Source organism: Podarcis bocagei (genome assembly GCF_964188305.1).
Source record: "Podarcis bocagei genome assembly, chromosome: 3".
NCBI classification, from domain to species: domain Eukaryota; kingdom Metazoa; phylum Chordata; class Lepidosauria; order Squamata; family Lacertidae; genus Podarcis; species Podarcis bocagei.
Window position 1 is genome coordinate 6,443,008 of NC_138127.1, and position 20,958 is coordinate 6,463,965.

Genomic DNA, 20,958 nt, shown 5'->3' on the forward strand with positions numbered 1-20,958 from the left:
TGTTCCTGCGTCAGAGCCAGGAAAGGGATACAGCAGGCTTGCAGAAAATGGGACAGAGCCTTCTCTGCCAGGCCATTTGGAACTGGTGGAACCCATACCTTTGTCTGAAAATGAATCTCCCTGCCCCTCCCAACTTGAGTTATCCACTTGAACTTCCAAACTCTGATGCTCCTCACTGGAAGTGAGGTGGAAGGTTCAGTATTTTACAGAACGTCAAAAGTTTGTAAATTCAAGTGGAATACTCAAGGTGCTGATCAGGTGGTTGGCGGTTTTAAGCCACGTGACAGGGTGAGCTCCTGTTGCTCTGTCCCAGCTTCTGCCAACCTAGCAGTTCAGAAACACACCAGTGCAAGTAGATAACTAGGTACCACTGCGACGGGAAGGTAAACTGTATTTCCATGCACTCTGGCTTCCGTCATGGTGTTCCATTGCACCAGAAACAGTTTAGTCATGCTGGCCACATGACCCGGTAAGCTGTCTGTGGACAAACACTGGCTCCACTGGCCCGAAGCAAGATGAGCACCTCAACCCCATAGTCGCCACTGACTGGACTTAACCGTCCAAGGGTCCTTTACCTTTTACCTTTACTCAAGGTGGGGGGCATTCGATTGAGGAATGAGGTACTCGTGGAGGGCCAGGGACGACCAGAATTGTGCATGGTATTCTAAGTGTGACTGCTCCATAAGTTACGCATTACAAGTTTCATTCCTGGATTCAGACAAAACTTTCTCTAAAGGAATGCTTGTAGACTGTGTAACTGCCTATGCTTTTTTTCTTTTCTGAACACCCTTGGTGTATTTCATACCCCATTTCATGTGGTTAATGCTCTCATAAACATTCTGTAATTAATGTTGTTTCTGTTGCCTCAGGTAGAAGTTTCTTGCCATTCCTTAGTGAAGCATTTTGTCAAGCTGGGTGTCCAAGGGAAATCTTCTGTTTTAAGCTTAATGTGTACATTTTTTTTATTCAAGTGTTTTAGACTGTCCTTTCCCAAGGTTAGAATGCACAGTGGTAATAGCTGCATAAATTTAAAACTGCTCCTTTAAATTTACATCTATGCTTCTAAATGCTAACAGGGATTTTTTTTAAGAAGTTGAGTGTGGTGAAACAGTAGTGTGTGGGTGATAGGAAAGATTATTGTCTAAAAATATAAACTTGCAGCCAAGCCACTGAACACACAAGGATAACTTCCTTGTATTTTGGCAGAAAATCAATGTATAGCACCAAGGCAGTATATTGACAACTTGATTATAAAGGACACTGAATATGCTTAACCCTGAAGCACTACTGTGGGATAGAACAAGATATTTATTCAGCCTCAACAAGTCTAGAATCTATTAAATCTCCTCTTACCTGTTTCTAAGGTAGCTGATGAAAGTAGTTTGTTGTGCTCCTTTTCCTAACCCCACCCCATAATTAATATATAGGGCTCTTTAATTCTAGCCTGCATAGACACTAACCCATTCACAGCCAGCTGTTTAAAATAGCTGTTCAATTTACCTCATGTTGCTGAATATTTTTGATGCTTATACTGAAAAATTGTATTAAAAAAAAAAACTTATTTGGCAGCTTGCTTGGTTGTTGCTAGTCAATGGGGAACAACCCAAGTTCTTTTACAGGATATATGGTGTTAATCATTATGGAGTATACCAATTATGTGGTAAGGGAAGGATCACACACCAACTAGAATCCATACAAGGACAATAATCTCCACACTCTTTTTTATATGGTTTGGCATCCTTTTATTATTTTCATGGTGTTTCGTACATTTTACAGACAACCAACAATACGAGCTTGGCAAATCTGCAAATATTATTAAATGTTTAAGCATTAAGTCTTTAATTTATTCTATTTGGAGCTGATATCCATCATTCTCTCAAGAAATATTCATGTATTTTGTTTTATTTCTTTGTGAAACATACATGCCTATGACAATGTTCTGTTCTTTTTTTGTTGTTGTTTTGCATGTGTATGTGTCTTGTTCCTGTTGCATTGACATGCTTTGAGTGCCATGTTTTTTCATTAGATGATATGTTCTGAAAAACCAGTAAGAATACAGGGGCAATACCTGCATCCGCTGCATTTCTGAAATTAAGGTAGTAATGCTATATGTGTTTGTCTGGGAATATGTTCCACTGAACCCAGTTTGTGAACTTCAGAAGTTGGCTGAAATTGCCTCTCTTTGTTTACATAGTGAACCTAAGTGTCAGATATTGGCCATCTAAAGGCATAGGGGACTGTAGATAGGATGCAGGCATTTATATTGTTGGTGAACAGATTTGCTCTTGCCAGTGCAAATGCCATTTAGAAAGAAAACAGAAGTCATATAAAATATTAATAGGGCAATTTCTTTTCAGGGTTCTGGTTTTTTTTAACACCTCAGTTGTTTTTATACCAGTTGGTTTGCAAACACTGGTTTCTTGAAGAATAACTTCTTGTGATGCAATGGATACAGTGTCAGGGTTGTATGTTGAAAATACTGTACAGGTTAAACTACCGGCTTTGCTAGAAAGTTAGCTCTTAACTAGATTACTTTGACTACAGTGGTACCTCGGGTTACATACGCTTCAGGTTATATACGCTTCAGGTTACAGACTCCGCTAACCCAGAAATAGTGCTTCAGGTTAAGAACTTTGCTTCAGAATAAGAACAGAAATCGTGCTCCGGCGGCGCGGCAGCAGCAGGAGGCCCCATTAGCTAAAGTGGTGCTTCAGGTTAAGAACAGTTTCAGGTTAAGAACAGACCTCCGGAACAAATTAAGTACTTAACCCGAGGTACCACTGTACCTCATTTTTATCCAGATTGATTCACAAACCGACTGGAAACAGGGAAAGGGTGGGTGAGGCTGTGGCTGCTGACTTCTATCAGTTCATTTATGAAAATTAAATGTGGCTTGTTGTGTGGTATTTTTTTTAACTTATGGCTATGGTTTGGAAATCGGTAAAAAAAAAACAAGTAGGGGAAATGTCTGAGAAGAAGGAATGTTCCAAAACGAGACAACCACGCTAGTGGCTCGCTCAGTTAAGGAGAGGCACAGCTCCTCTGTCACTCCTTATCTTTCCACACTCTGCAGGGAACCAGTGCAGGTTTAGTAGTCTCAGATGCGCCTCTTCAGAGACTTACAAGACAGTTGACATTAAGCAGTTTTTCAAACCCTAGTCTGTTCGTAAATACCAAAGCACTTGCCTCATTCACTTCATGAGCAACGGAGATTTTTCTTAAATTTTAATTAATAGCAAGCCACTTGTGTTCCATGAGTGTGTGGTTGTGATGAAAGCCATTCCTTTAAGGTTTCTGCCACTTCCTCCCCTTTTCCCATACTGGGGCAGACAGGAAGTTTAAGCTAATTATCGACCTCAAAGAGGTAATGACCAACTAGAAACCCACCCACCTTCCTCACTGCAAGCAAGGGCAACTTGCTTTACTCGTATCTCCTCTTAAGCAAAAGTAGGAAGTGCAACTCTGAGTAGCTCCCTGAGTGGCAGGGATGAGACTCTATTGGGCTTGTGACAAACTCTTTTGTAGAGCTGGTTACCCTCCAAAATCTAATGGAGCATTTTTTATTTCTAGGTGCCTGAGTTTAGGGAAGGGGGTTGGAACAGCTGACCTTCCAGTTATTAAGATTCTGTAGTTATCTGTTGATTTTCAGCCAATTATCAGACACACTTCAGATTCTTCTCTCTCTGCACCTCAGTTCAAACAAAGGTAGTTTTATCAATAGCAGTACCAGCACTCCCATCTTTTAAATCAATAAATACAGGAGCAAAGTGTTCAGAGCTTGGAAATTGCTTGAGCGTGAGTCTTTGCACTATTTTGACCTTGCAAATAAAATATAGGTTAGCAGCAATCCCTCAAGAGAGTACCCATGAGTACCCATGCTATGGTTTTTCACATTGCTGATGTAAAAACATCGACACCAACAAGAACCAGTTGCACATGCAATTAGTAGGATCACAGTTAGGTTTATTGGGTTTAGATTTATTTAATATATATTCCCACTAAAAAAAAGTCCCAAAGCAATTAACAGCAGTTTTTTTAAAGAATACAGAACAGTGATCAAATCACACACTTTCAATATAGATTTAAGAATGCAATATTTGCTTTAATATATTTATATACCACTTAATGTTCTAGAAATCTCTGAGTGGGATGCAGTCTAAAAAAAATTTATATAGTTAAAACAAAAACACAACCTAAAAACAGCAATATAAAAGCATATAAAAGTGAATACAAGACAAATTCAAGATACCCAAACATGTAAAACATGGCTAATTTGATGGGTCAGGGAAACCCTGTACCATTTCCCGCTTGCTTTGCTCAATTTCCATTGCAACTTCTGAAGCAGGGTTCTGTCTACTTATCCCCTCTTTCTGTTGCAGTAGTTTCTTCCTCATGACCTGTGTCTACTTCTTGATGAGCCTTCTTCCTTGACTATATTAGAACCATTAAATGCCTTAAGTTTTAAGACGTACATACAAATCACATGGAAATAATTTTATTTATGGTCTGAACTGTTTTGCTCTTTAAAAGTATGCAGAACATTTTTGAACAATAGAGGTGTTCTGGTAAGGGTTATTATCTCTACATATTCTGTGTTTCATAATCCCAAGGCAAATTCTCTTGTTAGCTTTTTCCAACAACAACATAGGAGCTAATTCCTAGAGGCCGAGGTCACTTTGCCACCCCCAATAAAACATTTTTGGGGGCAGCCCCCCAGTTGATGGGCATTGCCATTCAAAATGTGCGTATGCACCTCACTTTGCGAGGGGGGGGCTTACCTGGGGCCTCCAAATATTTTGTTCAAGTTGGCACCCCTGACAGGAGGTCAGCTGAGAAGATGCTGTCTGTTTACACATGTAGGCAGTAAGCACTTGAGAAGTGAATTCTCGTCACAAATAGCATGGGACAGGGGTGACATGAGAATGACATTGTGTGTATAGCAACCCAAAATGATGCCACATCCAGCACTTTAATGCACATTTTCATGCCATGTATATGCACCTATTGGACGCGGGTGGCGCTGTGGGTTAAACCATAAAGCCTAGGACTTCCTGATCAGAAGGTCGGCGGTTCGAATCCCCTTGACAGGGTGAGCTCCCGTTGCTCGGTCCCTGCTCCTGCCAACCTAGCAGTTCGAAAGCACGTCAAAGTGCAAGTAGATAAATAGGTACTGCTCCGGCGGGAAGGTAAACGGCGTTTCCGTGCGCTGCTCTGGTTCGCCAGAAGCAGCTTAGTCATGCTGGCCACATGACCCGGAAGCTGTACGCTGGCTCCCTCGGCCAATAAAGCAAGATGAGCGCCGCAACTCCAGAGTCAGTCACGACTGGACCTAATGGTCAGGGGTCCCTTTACCTTTACATTTATATGCGCCTGTAATGTGAAATGTGGCATGTTTGCCCTTTTTCATATCCAAGATAACATAATGGGGAGCTGCAACTTCAAGTGCTTCCTATGTTACCTGATTAGAGCATCAGGCGCCATCTTTGGCAGAGTAAACTTTGGTTTTCTGCCTCCCGTTGGTGATTGGTCATCTGTTCTTTCTATTAAAGGTAAAGGTAAAGGGACCCCTGACCATTAGGTCCAGTCGTGACCGACTCTGGGGTTGCACGCTCATCTTGCTCTATAGGCCGAGGGAGCCGGCATTTGTCCGCAGACAGCTTCCGGGTCATGTGGCCAGCATGACTAAGCCGCTTCTGGCGAACCAGAGCAGCGCACGGAAACGCCGCTTACCTTCCCGCCGGAGCGGTCCCTATTTATCTACTTGCACTTTGACGTGCTTTCGAACTGCTAGGTTGGCAGGAGCAGGGACCGAGCAACGGGAGCTCACCCCATCACGGGGATTCGAACCGACGACCTTCTGATCGGCAAGTCCTAGGCTCTGTGGTTTAACCCACAGCGCCACCCGCGTCCCGTTCTTTCTATTACGTCATAAAAAAAAAAAGATTGATAGTGCATTTACGAAAGGGGAAACCAGACCTGAAAAGGTCAGGACCTTTTTAGAAAAAGAAAAAGAAAACCTTTGAGTTTCCCCAGTAAGCTTCTAAAGCACTGAAAATGCCACAATCCCTTACAGCTTGAGGATTAAATTTCACATAACAGCAATGGTTTCAAAAATGGAATCGTAATAATGCAATGTAGTGCGGAGATCACAAAAAGATGCCTATGGATCTGGCAGTGCAACATTTATAGTCTCTTTATGTTCACTAGTGCATCGTTTGTTGGCATTAAACCACTAGTTCAGGGAGTCTTCAGACACTTAAGATGAATGATACTCCTTAAAAAATCAATATTCACTTTAATATAATATAATACTATAATGTAGCATTTTGATGGTATGTTTTAGAACATAATGTCATGTCTGCTTTTGAGAATAATGAAGACATCACTATTATATCGCTAAAACTTTGTGGGACATTTATATATTTACTTGCATAAGTGCACATACCCTGTTGCTTACTCCCTTGGAAGTCTAACCTGATTGATCACCAACATTTACATAACAGTGCAGGGCAAAATCTGATTTTAACTATTTCTTTTGTTATCTTTTGTATGGCATTTGAACCTGCTTCCATGTGTGTGCTTTGCTGTCTATGTGACTTCTAGTGAGAAAGGCGTTGTGAGTTTCATATAAATGTAGATGTACAGTGGTACCTTGGGTTACATACGCTTCAGGTTACAGACACTTCAGGTTACAGACTCCGCTAACCCAGAAATATTACCTCAGGTTAAGAACTTTGCTTCAGGATGAGAACAGAAATTGCGCAGTGGCGGCGCGGCAGCAGCGGGAGGCCCCATTAGCTAAAGTGATGCTTCAGGTTACGAACGGATCTCCTGAACGAATTAAGTACATAACCAGAGGTACCACTGTACACACATTCACACACAATGCCAGATTTGTTTTGAGTTTAAGCTCTACTTGTGTCTATCAATTCAGCAGTCTGGCTATGGGCCTCTCTTCCAGTGTGCTCGCAATTTTCTTTCTTTCTTTCTTTCTTTCTTTCTTTCTTTCTTTCTTTCTTTCTTTCTTTCTTTCTTGGCAGAGAATGACTTGTGCTTTGCCTCAGGCAGCAAAATGTCTTCAGCTGGCATGGGGTTAGATTTTTTTGCTCAGTTGTGAACTTTCTTTTCTATATCTGTAAAATGAGGAACACTGCCAAGCTAATGCTCATAGGAGTACTAAGGGAGTTGCGTGTTAAGATCCCAAGACCTCCACCAATAAATAAAGAGACACTTGACACGGAATTTAGTTTAAGGTTATTGGCATAATTTTGGCCACAACTTTATTGATTACAGATTGTGAGTGGTTTGCTTAGGCATTGGTTCCTGACTAGCTGCACCTGACCTCAGCAGGGCAGCACTGATGCCTGGACTCCGGCAGATGTCAGTAAGGGAAAACATCCTGGGGGAGCGTTGGACCAGGTTCCGACTCAAGCTCACCTCACATGCTCCTAGGGGCTCTCGCATGGCCCTAACCCCTGGAAGGGGATTGGACAAAAGCAAGGCGGGCCCCTGGATTCCTTTAACGGAATACCCTAGCATTGGAGGGGCAGGCACAGTCTATCCACATCCCCTCCACCACCATTGAACCAATGCCTAACCGCCAAACCTTGCAAAGTTGTGACGATTTGCTACATGGCAGGCGAAACCCAAGTGGCACCAGCCAATCAGCCAAATGGGAAAATCCCTACTGGGCCCATGCCCCAAATGCAGACGACCCACAATGGCATAGCAAGGCCATGATGAACCCTAAATATAGGGAGGGAGGGTGGGTGATCCGATGCACGAGGCGAAAAAGAGGAAGCTGAGCGCAACATGCAGCGGTATATATGTGTCCCTCAGTTAATGCATGAAATGATCCCATTGGCCAGATTTACCCCAGCAACCGAGGGACCACCAATCGGGTTATTGTGGCTATCCAATTGTTCCCACCCACAACAGCAGTGAGGTCAGTCTTGATGATCACTGCAACGCGTGCTCTCTGGGAGGAGGACACAGTTTAATAAAATTGTGAAATATTTTTGCATGGTCAAACCTTCTTTAGAAATTATTACAATGGATAAACACTAGTCAACTGATAGTGTGAATTAGCCTAACTGTGCATGTATGTGGCCATGTTTAATAGTCTGTTGCCCTTTTGTTTCATTTGTGTTGGGGTAGTAGTCTCTTCCCAGTATTTTATGAGGTTGAAGCAAAAATGGAGGCATTGTCTCTTTTGAAAAATGTGCCACTTTCAAGTATTAGTGGCATCCTAAGGTCTGTATTCAGTATTCAGAAAACTGAGGAAACTTCTTAATAGTGGGTAACACCTAGCCAGGCATGTTCCTTTTGGCATCTTCTGAGACATTTTTGTGATCTACAATACTAGTGTGGCTTTTCCTCAAAGGTAAGTGATGTTTGATCTACAGTGACAACCATATACTGAGAAATTTGTACTTGCTAATGTTTCAGGGAGTTGTATTTTCAAGGTCTGCTATTTTAAACAACTCATTGCTCTGTTGCCTAGATCTGGCACAGTCAGCATGGAAAGAGAGATATGAGGGCATTTAAAATGTGCTCCTTTCCTTATAGAAAGAGCTTGAGAGCAAAATAGAATTGGATGCCAAGTAGGCATAACTGTTAAGGAGGGCATATGAAAACTGTCTTTATATTAGGTCTGTAAACACTCTGTTTAATTGGTTTATTCCAAATTTCACTCTCAGATATTTGAATACAGTGATCTAGGCTTAATAGATTGTGTTAACGTAATCTAGATTTTATATATATATATATATATATATATATATATATATATATATATATATATATATATATATATATATGCTTTCGTAGATTTTCACGGGTACAGGAATGTAGGTTTTGGTGTCTTCGGGTGTCTTCCCGTGTAAGAGTTGGGGTGTCTAGGCGACGTTTCGACGAGGTCTCACTCGTCATCTTCAGGCTGGTGCTTTCGGCTTCTTGTTACTAGAACAGAGCCTACATATATATATATATATATATATATATATATATATATATATTCCACTATATGTAGGTTTTGGTGTCTTCGGGTGTCTTCCCGTGTAAGAGTTGGGGTGTCTAGGCGACGTTTCGACGAGGTCTCACTCGTCATCTTCAGGCTGGTGCTTTCGGCTTCTTGTTACTAGAACAGAGCAGGATCTCAGTGTTTGAGTTCCTATAAATACTGTTGAGGGGGTGTGGTGTATAGCCTCCAACGTTCTGGGCAGAGAGGAAGTTCCTAGGTTAATGTGCCTTTTCTTCTTTTGTTCATTAATTACTTGAGGGATATCTTGAGTGATTACTTGAGTGATATTCTGAGTACCACTTAGGAGGGTCATTAGGTGTGGATTAGTTGCTAAAGCTTTCGTGTCTTGACCTCTTGACCTTGTAAAGAGTTTTTCTGAGAAGATGGCTGTACTGCACTTAGTTGTGCTCTGGCTTGGCTTCGTGTATAGGGGCGAGCTGTGGTTTTGTGCCCTGTGCCAGCCAGATCTGTGTAGGGATTGCAGGGGGGTGCAGCATCCGGAGGTGCCACTATGGTTTGGCTACTGGATGGTGTCTGTAATTTATCTGTGGAGAGGGTCTGGGTTTGGGTCTGGTGTGGTTGATTGGAGATGGCGTTCTGTGTGCCTCTGGTTCTGGTGTCGGTTTTTGTGGGGAGGGCTAATTTCCAGATGTCTGGCAGGCGGGACGTGTCGTCACGCTTGTTCATGTTGTGAGGGTGTTTCTCTATCTCAATGGCTTCCATGATTATTCTCTTGTGGTGATGTTCCATGTTAAAGAGCAATTTGGAATCTGCAAAATTAATTTCGTGTCCTGTTTCTTTCATGTGTTGGTAAAGAGAGGAAGTTTTTTCTTCTTTTTTGACGGCATTCTTGTGTTCTGCGATACGTGCATTTATTCGTCTGTTTGTTTGTCCAATGTACGTGGCTGGGCAGACTTTGCAGGGTATTTCATAGACCCCTTGGTTTTCTAACTGGATTTTATCTTTTGGGTTTCTGAGGATATTGGCTATTTTTTGGTTGGTGCAAAAGGCTGTTTTGATATTGTGTTTATGGAGGATTTTGCTAATTTTATCTGTAGTGCCCTTGATATAAGGAAGGAGGGCCATGCCATTGTTTTCTTCTGTGTCTTGGTTTTTGGGGGGTGTTTCTTTTTGGATTAGCTTCGTAACCCTGTTTTGCTGGTATCCGTTGGCGATTAACACATTTGAGAGATTCTGTAACTCAGTTGTCAAGTGGTCTTTGTCAGCCAGGCGTTTGGTTCTGGAGATGAGAGTCTTGGCTACGGAGTTTATTTGTGCAGGGTGGTGGTGTGATTGTGCATGTAAGTAGCGGTTGGTGTGTGTTTTTTTCCGGTAGATAGTGTGTCCTAGGGAGCCATCAGGGTCTATGAAATACCCTGCAAAGTCTGCCCAGCCACGTACATTGGACAAACAAACAGACGAATAAATGCACGTATCGCAGAACACAAGAATGCCGTCAAAAAAGAAGAAAAAACTTCCTCTCTTTACCAACACATGAAAGAAACAGGACACGAAATTAATTTTGCAGATTCCAAATTGCTCTTTAACATGGAACATCACCACAAGAGAATAATCATGGAAGCCATTGAGATAGAGAAACACCCTCACAACATGAACAAGCGTGACGACACGTCCCGCCTGCCAGACATCTGGAAATTAGCCCTCCCCACAAAAACCGACACCAGAACCAGAGGCACACAGAACGCCATCTCCAATCAACCACACCAGACCCAAACCCAGACCCTCTCCACAGATAAATTACAGACACCATCCAGTAGCCAAACCATAGTGGCACCTCCGGATGCTGCACCCCCCTGCAATCCCTACACAGATCTGGCTGGCACAGGGCACAAAACCACAGCTCGCCCCTATACACGAAGCCAAGCCAGAGCACAACTAAGTGCAGTACAGCCATCTTCTCAGAAAAACTCTTTACAAGGTCAAGAGGTCAAGACACGAAAGCTTTAGCAACTAATCCACACCTAATGACCCTCCTAAGTGGTACTCAGAATATCACTCAAGTAATCACTCAAGATATCCCTCAAGTAATTAATGAACAAAAGAAGAAAAGGCACATTAACCTAGGAACTTCCTCTCTGCCCAGAACGTTGGAGGCTATACACCACACCCCCTCAACAGTATTTATAGGAACTCAAACACTGAGATCCTGCTCTGTTCTAGTAACAAAAAGCCGAAAGCACCAGCCTGAAGATGACGAGTGAGACCTCGTCGAAACGTCGCCTAGACACCCCAACTCTTACACGGGAAGACACCCGAAGACACCAAAACCTACATTCCTGTACCCGTGAAAATCTACGAAAGCAAATTCCACTATATATATATATATATATATATATATATATATATATATATATATATATAGTGGAATTCAATGGTGCACTCTCCCAGTCGTTCTATTTTTGAAAGTACTGCAGCTTACCAGACGGAAGGAGGTAGTTCCAACTTTTTTATAAGTCACACAACTTAATAAGGAGGCATTTCCTCACCTTGGCTTTGTGCATATGTAGAAGCAGCGTAGGGCTTGCCAATCCGAAGGTTTGCAGTTCGAATCCCCGCAACGGGGTGAGCTCCCGTTGTTCGGTCCCACCTCCTGCCCACCTAGCAGTTCAAAAGCACGTCAAAGTGCAAGTAGATAAATAGGTACCGCACCGGTGGGAAGGTAAACGGTGTTTCCATGCGCTGCTCTGGTTTTGCCAGAAGCGGCTTAGTCATGCTGGCCACATGACCCGAAAGCTGTCTGCGGACAAATGCCGGCTCCCTCAACCTATAAAGCGGGATGAGCAGACAACCCCAGAGTTGTCCGTGACTGGACTTAACGGTCAGGGGTACCTTTACCTTTACCTAGAAGCTGTGATTCCTGCTTTGGGTTCCTTCCAACTCCACAATTCTATGAGTCTATGATACCTGCTCTCCCCACCACCACATGTTCTTCTGTAGGATTCCCCCCCCCCCAGCCAATTTCAGGAGGCAAGGGCATGGGGGAGGGCCCCATTATGCAAGCAGAGTTTTTGCACAGGGCTTCCGCTTTTAAAGCTGGTTAGATTAATCCTGCCCTTACATACCCTCCAACATTTCTCTGATGAAAATAGGGATGTCCTATTCAATAATAATAATAATAATAATAATAATAATAATAATAATAATAATATTTATACCCCCAACCATCTGACTGGGTTGCCCCAGCCATTCTGGGTGGCTTACAACATACAGGGCTGCCTTCTGATGGCTCGGGGGTTGCATAACTCCATACCCTCCAGTGTTTATTCAATGAAAACAGGGACGGACATTCCGGAATCAAATCAGAAACTGGGACGGCTTCTGTAAATCCAGGACGGTCCCTGGAAAATAGGGTCACTTGGAGGGTCTGCCCTTAGGGTTAATTCAAGTATTTATTTCTGCCATGCCTATGGTCTAGTAACCCAAGTGGTTGAAATAAAATGAAAAGATTTATAATTTCTGACAGATACACTCTCTATGTATATGCTAGCTTTGAAAGAGATGGATTAATTTGACTCTTGCTTGTGTTTTGAAGCTTTGCGTATCTACATAGAGAAACACTAGATAGCAGCGTGGAAAAGAACTTAGCAGAGGCCGCTATACTTCCATCAGAAGAATAGCCAAGAGCTTTAAAGGAAATTAAAATGAGCCGTAACAATGGGAATTCACACAAGAGCATAAAGGATCTTTCTGAGATAAATAAAACATGCCTTATAAGGCATTGAGCAAAAAAAAGACCATGATAATGGGAACTGTATCTCAAGGAAAACAATTGGAAAAGTAAAAATCAGACTTCAGACATCAGGCCAGAGCTTTGTGTCAGCATGTTTACCAAAAGTACTACTTCAAACACAATCTCCCCATTCTTTTGCTCTGTTCTCTTATCTCCATGCCATGAACGGCTTATATCTGCATGAAATGTATACCCAAGGGTAACTATAGCTGTGGGGTTTTTGGCTGTGCAGACATTTAGGAGGCCTGCGAACAGGTTGTCAAGTTCTGTTACTTGGAGCTTCATAATGAGCCATCTGTACAAACTGACTTTTCAAGTTTCTCCAAATATCTACAGCAAAACAAATGCATACAGGTATGCTTGGCCGGGAATCAGTCCCGGGTCATGGAAACATGCTTAAGACACTGATTGTATTGAAGTAGATCACCTGCCAGTGCAGAAGGCCTCATTGATAGGCAGCAGTTGAAATAAGGAATACTGCTTCTTTTCTTGCATTGCCAAGGAGATAGGAGGAGTGGGATTAGCATTCTGCCTCCTATCCCTGTCAAGAGACATATACTGGAGGAAAACTAGAATTGGACTCGTACCTGACAACCATGCACACTTTCTTAAATGCTGCCTCTTTTGTTTAGAGCAATAATTCTAAAGCTCAACTTTGGGGAGTTAAGAACCCTCCAACTACTCACAAGGATCCCTTGTGTTCTGATTAGTGCTGGAGAAAGGCCCGAGTACCTGCTAGATTTATTCAGTTTCCTTGCAAATGTCACTTTTTTGTTTTAAAATTCTACAGAAGTTGGCTTGCTTTTCACCATCCAAGCGATGATGATGCACAAGGTCTTGTAAATACCGTGCTGAAGTCGCTGCTGCATTTCGCTTAGAGCTCAGAGACTTTTTCTATTGGCACTATTGATTTTGTGAACTTCATGTTGTTTAGTACCATATGAAACATCAACATTTCAGATACAATGCAAGGTTCTTCTTCTTTTAGTTTTTAGGATTTTTTTCCCTTTTAAGGCCCACATGCTTGTGGAATACAGTGTTTTGCTAATTCCCCTTTATCCCACTTTGACTATCTCAGTGTACCAGAGAGGAAAGTTCTTTAGTCGTCTTCTGACATTCTACGTCTTTCTGTTTTATACTCCACGATTGTTGGCTCTTCCTGTGGATGCTACTCCTCCAGGCAGTTTCTGAGACTTAAAAAACCCAAAAAAGATCAAAACTTTCCTTTAAAGGAACTTGTACAAACCTCTCTTTGATGCACTGCAGATCTTGGATTAAAATCAATGCAACAGCAACAACAGAAGAAAACAATTATCAATATTGTGTACAGTCTCTAAATTTCTAAAATAAAGCTTTCTTTCAAGTCTTCCGCTTGCTAAAAGCCAATGGGAGGGCTTTGACCCGATTCTCCAGAGAGGCTGCTTTAGAAAATGTTTTTTTCTTTCATTCTTTCTTGTCAGGTTTTTATGTCATGCCATCTTAGACAGACTCCGACTTTTTTAAAAAAGCAACCCTAAAAATGAAGCTGAGGATACAAGCGGGGAGGAGGTTTATAAAAGAGATACTAGGGCCTAGCTTATGCCAGTAGAAGATTATACAATAAGAGTTCCTAAGCAATAGTATTTGCAATCTTTGTGGGTAGAGAAGGAGGTATCATAATATCCACCCTTGCACAGCCCACCCCCCCCCCAAGACCTTACAAATAAATAATTAGTTGGGTACAGGCTTATACCATATCCATTCTCTGACATGCTAGGGAATGGGGGGGTTCTTTAGATGAGTAGGCAAATATGCATTCCCCACAAAACCACCACCATCACTGGAGGCTGAAATAGTACCATACAAAAATAATGTAACTGGTCCCCTGTTTGTGCAGATCAGGCAAATGAGCCCCAGAGATGCAAACTACAGTTGACTCTCAATCTATTGCCATGTGTGTGTGTGTGTGTGTGTGTGTGTGCGCGCGCGCGCGCACGCTATGTTCCAGGCATAGCACATAAAACCAAAATTGTGTACAGTGGTACCTCGCAAGACGAATGCCTCGCAAGACAAAAAACGCGCAAGACGAAAGAGTTTTCCGTTTTTTGAGTCGTTCCGCAAGACGAATCTCCCTATGGGCTTGCTTCGCAAGACGAAACGTCTTGCGAGTTCTTGCGAGTTTGTTTCCTTTTTCTTTAAGCCGCTAAGCTGCTAATAGCCGTGCTTCGCAAGACGAAAAAACCGCAAGACGAAAAGACTCGCGGAACGGATTAATTTCGTCCTGCGAGGCACCACTGTATATTCAAAACACACTCTCCCTGTACCACCAAACCCTGCCCCAATGTGAGTGCAATAGCAGGCAGGATTGCCAATCCCCCCTCCCCGATGCCCGCCCCCTTTATTATTTTTTAGGCAAGCATGTAAAGCTGAATTTGCACAAGTTAAATGCGCAGAAGTTGTGAGTGGCCTGTATAGCAAAGATGAATACTACGTAATAAAAGCATAGGTATATGCCCTGCAAAAGGAAGTTCAGGTTTGGCTGTAACTAAGCCAACCAAGGCTTAGGTCACGGCATCATGGCAGCAGGAGAACCAGAGGAGAAACCAAGAGGTCATAGTCTTCTCACCAGGAGCCCACACATTTGCACTAGTTCATGGTTTGGTTTAGCGTTACATGTGAACTGGGTCGTGGTCTGTCACATTCTGTCAGATCTTTTCCTCGCTGTAAACGGTTTGCCTAATGTAGCTTCATCTTTACCCAATAGGCCAGAAACAATGAACAGATACAGACTTAAATCATGCTTACGTTAGACTCACTGATTCCTATGGTTCAACTGTCATCATGACTAAAGCTGGATCCAAACCAATAATTAAACAGTTGGGTGCACTGGAGTAACTTACCCCCTTACCTATTCCCTTTTCTCCTTCTCCATCCTCTATAACAATTTCACTTCGGGCTTGGGAGACATGTTTGTTTATAAATTTATACCTCAGCTTTCTGCAAAAGTCCATCTGGCAGCTTACACAAAATGGACGACACAAAATTAAATAGCCTAAAAACAAAACACAGAGCAAAGCAAACTTAGCAAGCAAAATCAACATCAGTTAAACACAAACAAGCTGCAGTTTTAAAAGCAGATCATTCCGCAGAGGGCTGAGAACAAAGAGCAGCCCTTCCCTTCCACTCACTCCAGTTTCTTTTGCCAGCCTTAATCACCTCTTGCTCTGAAGATCATGCTACTCCAGAAATTCTTATTGTCAGATGCCTTGACAAATGGCTACGTAATACCATGTGTCAACAGGTGATGTGCCCAGCTCTCTCCTAACACAATAAACATCTTGGCAGACCTGAAGAGGTGGCCTTAATCCCATCTGTTAGTTTGTTTGGAGCTGGAACATATGTAATGGAAAATAACAAAATATAACTCCTTACAGAGAGTACAAAACTTTGTGCTTCCAGTTCTGTGTATTTATGGCAGAATAAATGCATCGGGTAGACTGCACATGCATCCTTTTTCTCTAGGCAGAGTCTCCGTCATATATTACGTGACCTTAGAGACATTCCAACAAATTATCCTTTCTGTATGTTACCTGCTACATGTTTTATGGTTTGAGCCTGAGAATTTCCTTTGCCTTGACTGGTTTTGTAGAGTGAAAATTCATTCTTACAAGTGCACAAACTGATAGGGGACGTAGAACTGAATGGGTGGACACTTTGCAAATATTTTTGCCACCGTGCATCTCCTTTTCACAACACTTGGTGCCAGAACAGCAGTTGCAGTCGAATAACTTCAGCCATTGGAATTTCAGTTGGCCAGTTTTCCAAGTCTCCCCACTCCCACGTTGGCAGGGCTTGTTATATTCAGTGACTGATCAGAGTATTCTTAGTATATTTTTTGAAAGCCGTTGCATGCAGAAAGTTAACCTTTCATCCATCAACCCCCCAGCTGCCAAAACTTATCTCGGCACTCCCATTTCTCCCCTCCCAATTTGCAGCTGAAAAGCCAGGGCTGTTCTGTGCTTAGCTTTTCCACCGCATACTCGTCACCACCGTTCTTTTCTGGATCATAGTTGCAGTGTTATGGAAAAAAATGGCTAGGAACAGAGGAAAGGGAATCAAGCTTTTAGAAGCACCCCCTTTTACCTTTTGCTTCTTCACTGGAAATCCAGGGAGAGCAGTGGTGGCACTGTTTCGCAGCAGTGGCAGGAACTCCAGAATACATGTGTGGCGATCACACAGGGTCCTCGGACGTTTAACGGTCTATTGATCCCTGTGCCACCACTCTGCTCGCTTCCCCGCTGCCACCAACCCGTTACTCTCGGGTAAAACACTGAGTCCAGACAGTTGTTTAAATTGAACCAAATAAACAGGGGTGCCCTGCAAACCTTGTTGGACTCCAACTCCCATCAGCCCTAGCCAGCATGGTCAGTGGTCAGGGATGATGGGACTTGTCATCCAGTAGCATCTGGAAACCCACAGCTCCCCAAGCCCCAGAGCAGGCACCCCCAAACTCGGCCCTCCAGATGTTTTGGGACTACAACTCCCATCATCCCTAGTTAACAGGACCTGTGGTCAGGGATGATAGGAATTGTTGTCCCAAAACATCAGGAGGACTGAGTTTGGGGGTGCCTGCCCTAGAGACATGAACCTGACAAGAGGGTTACTGCACCACATAGTCATATCCTTTTGTTCACTTCCAGGTAGACCAATTCATTTCTCTGCTTTTGGTGTTTGCTGTTGAAAGTCTATTATCCCATTTTTGTGTGTGTGTTCCCTTTATGATTTATCCCATTGAAGAGATTGGTAGTCAGGTGCCAAGAGCATTGTCCAGATGAGACAGTCTATCCAGGGACCTGGAAATTTCTCACATAAAGACTCAATTGTTAGATTGAATAAATGGGCTGAATTGTTAACGATTTATAGACCCTTTATAAAGGGGAAGGAGATGCGTTGAAGTCAGAGCACCTGAATTGATCAATGCTCTCAGTGTTCTACTAGAAACACATCTAAAGAAAACAGTAATAAAATATGTAGTAGCTCCTTATGAAAAGCTTCTATTTAGAATGGTAGCTTTTGAATGTTCCTAACAAAGAACAGGTTCATATTCCCCTAAGGAAGCTAATGCACTAGTTTATTAAAAAGGTTCATTTCTAATTACCCCAGAAACATATTAAGAATAGGACGAGGCTTTTTTTCCAATGGCAAGAAGTTAGCTAAACCTCCTTGGGCTTGTTTGTTAGGAAGTGGTTTGTGAAAGTTCAAAATTCACTTTTTCAAAATGGTGGAATCTAGTGATTGCCTGTTGGACTCCATTGTCATAGATGATAAAATAGCATCTTGGGACTTGTTGATTGGAGAAACATAAGTTGATTTTCAAAGGTAGTTGGTGCGCCTGAAGCTGAAATGTCTGTTGCAAGAAGTAGAAATGTGAAGGGCTTTCTGCCATATCTCCTTGCTCACATACCACTTGGAGGTGAAAGTGAGCAAGGAATTCTCCCCTCCAGGTACCCCTGTCAACCAGAACTAATATTGTTCTTGTTCATGTGAACGTGTTAGTCTGGATAGCTCAATTGGTTAGAGTGTGGTGCTGAAATGCTAGTGTTGCAGGCTAAGTCCCTTTATGGAACAGCTTGCATATTCCTGAAGAGAAGAAGAGTTTGGATTTGATATCCTGCTTTATCACTACCCTAAGGAGTCTCAAAGCGGCTAACATTCTCCTTTCCCTTCCTCACAGAGTGTTTGTTGTTGGGGAGGAAGGGAAAGGAGAATGTTAGCCACTTTGAGACTCCTTCGGGTAGTGATAAAGCGGGATATCAAATCCAAATCCAAACTCCCCCACAACAAACACTCTGTGAGGTGAGTGGGGCTGAGAGACTTCAGAGAAGTGTGACTAGCCCAAGGTCACCCAGCAGCTGCATGTAGAGGAGCGGAGACGCAAACCCGGTTCACCAGCTTACGAGTCCACCGCTGTTAACCATGATCCTCAGTTTCCCTTCCAGCTCTATAATTCTTTGATTCCATATCTTGGGATAGAAGGAGAAATGGGTCAACAATATTAATTTGATTTGCTTTGTTTAATTTATATGTCCAAGGGTTTATAGGCCCAAGTAAGCTGAATGTCTTAGCTGAAGTGAACAAAACGAATAAAGGGAATGTTGTCCTAGGGAATGGATAGGCAAACCAAGGCTCGGGGGCCGGATCCAGCCCAGACGCCTTCTAAATCCGGCCCACGGAAGGTCCGGGAATCAGCTTGTTTTTACATGAGTAGAACATGTGCTTTTATTTAAAATGCATCTCTGGGTTATTTGTGGGGCATAGGGATTCATTCATATTTTTTTCTTCAAAATATAGTCTGGCCCCCCACAAGGTCTGAGGGACAGTGGACCGGCCCCCTGCTGAAAAAGTTTGCTGACCCCTGTCCTAGGGTTAAGTAGTTGTGGTAATAAGGCATAAGGCTAGGAACCTAAATACACCTATATGAGAATTTCATTGAAATCAACAGGACCAACTTCCACATAATGTTTTAGGGTAGAACTTTAACTAATTCTTCTAACTAACTGATTTGTTTAAAGACTAAAGAAGTAATAAAAATTAAGTACTGTGCATTCAAATTAAATCTTAGGCTTACTATAGGTGGCTTACGCTTGCTGTTTTACACTTGTTAATAAAAAACCCTGTTATAACTATGTTTCAGTATCCCAATAAAATAGGTTCATAAACCAATATTTAACCCACAGCAATGACTTAGTTTATTAGTTCATTGGTAGTAGGACAAGTGCCGGCTTCAATTTTTTGTATCCTCTTTCTGGTAAATGTTTTAAAAGTACTCACAGGATTTCACTGTTTTATTCCCCATTTGTCATTTAAACAATTGTTTGGGATTGTGCTGCTGCTGCTTCTCTTTGGTGGTAGCGGCTATGATTTCAGTTGAATGTGACCTTTTTCTAACATAAAAGCATATTATTGTGTATATGATAAGTTAGATGCCTTCATAATTATATAGAAAGGCAGGATATAAATTCCAGAAATGAAGAAATTTGTCCTTGATGTGGTTCCTGTCTGTAATGTATGCATATCTGAGAAACTGTCTTTGAGTTCATCACAAATCCACTCTCAATCCTTTGGCGAATTTGTGAGCAATAGATTTCAGGGTTGACACCTGTTGCTTATTTCAAAGAATAGCTCTCTATTTTGTAGTCAACTTAGTTTGGCAAACAATGCAATTCTTTACATGCCTACTTGAAAGGATGTCTCCGTGTGTTCATCATGAGAGGATATACTTGCATGTAAGCATAGAGGATAGCATCTTGTATTAGGAACTGCTCTGTGTGAAATAAGGAACAGATTGTAAGCCTCCTTTGGTTCATCTAGAGCAGTGGTTCCCAACCTTTTTTTTTGCCATGCGCCACCTAAACATCTCTAGAATTCTTATCCCACCCCCTGTGACATATAATTCTTATTATTCAAAAAGTGAACTCCTATTCAGGTGGAGGAAGCCTAAAAGGCCATTAATTGTTAATAACTCATTCTCAAATTGCTCCCATTAAAAATCAAATTGCCCCCTGTGGGGCATGTGCCCCATGTTGGGAACCATGGTTCTAGACCAGGCATAGGCAAACTCTGCCTTCCAGATGTTTGGGACTACAATTCCCATTATCCCTAGCTAACAGGACCAGTGGTCAGGGATAATGGGAATTGTAGTCCTGTTTAGGGAAGCTTTTAATGTTTGATGTATTACAGTATTTTAATTTTTTTGGGAAGCCGCCCAGAGTGGCTGGGGAAGCCCAGCCAGATGGGCGGGGTATAAATAATAAATTGTTGTTGTTGTTGTTGTTGTTGTTGTTGTTGTTGTTGTTGTTGTCCCAAATATATGGAGGGCCAGAGTTTGCCTATGCCTGATCTAGAGTCATTATAGCCTAAGAACCAAAGGATGATATGGGACAAAAATCATGACTATACTACACTGTGTTACTTATGACCTCCAAGAAAGGGCAGCAGCTGCACAGGGCTGAGCACTTTTGGCCCCTCTATGTTATTGAAGACGGGGCTGGGCCCCTCCAGTATCCAAAAAGGGCAGAGGCGCCTTCTCCTCCTTCTGCCGCAGATAGGAAGAAGGGTTGAATCCGCCTCCCACCTGGGGCAGAGGCAGGAGTAGGTAGAGGAGGAGCCATAGGCCACTGAAGCTGCGCAGCCGCATTAGGCTCCG

At 42.5% G+C, this 20,958-nt stretch overlaps 1 protein-coding gene and 1 long non-coding RNA gene across 2 annotated transcripts in view; both read left to right on the forward strand.

Moving 5' to 3' along the window:
* LOC308584540 overlaps positions 1 to 12,844 on the forward strand; it is a 28,265-nt gene extending 15,421 nt beyond the window's left edge. The window contains exon 2 of the long non-coding RNA XR_014006902.1: positions 12,576 to 12,844. This is a non-coding gene — a long non-coding RNA (uncharacterized lncRNA). The remainder of the gene's footprint in view (positions 1 to 12,575) is intronic.
* Positions 1 to 20,958, forward strand: part of KLHL29 (kelch like family member 29) — a 431,347-nt gene that overhangs the window by 197,725 nt on the left and 212,664 nt on the right. The window lies entirely within an intron of this gene.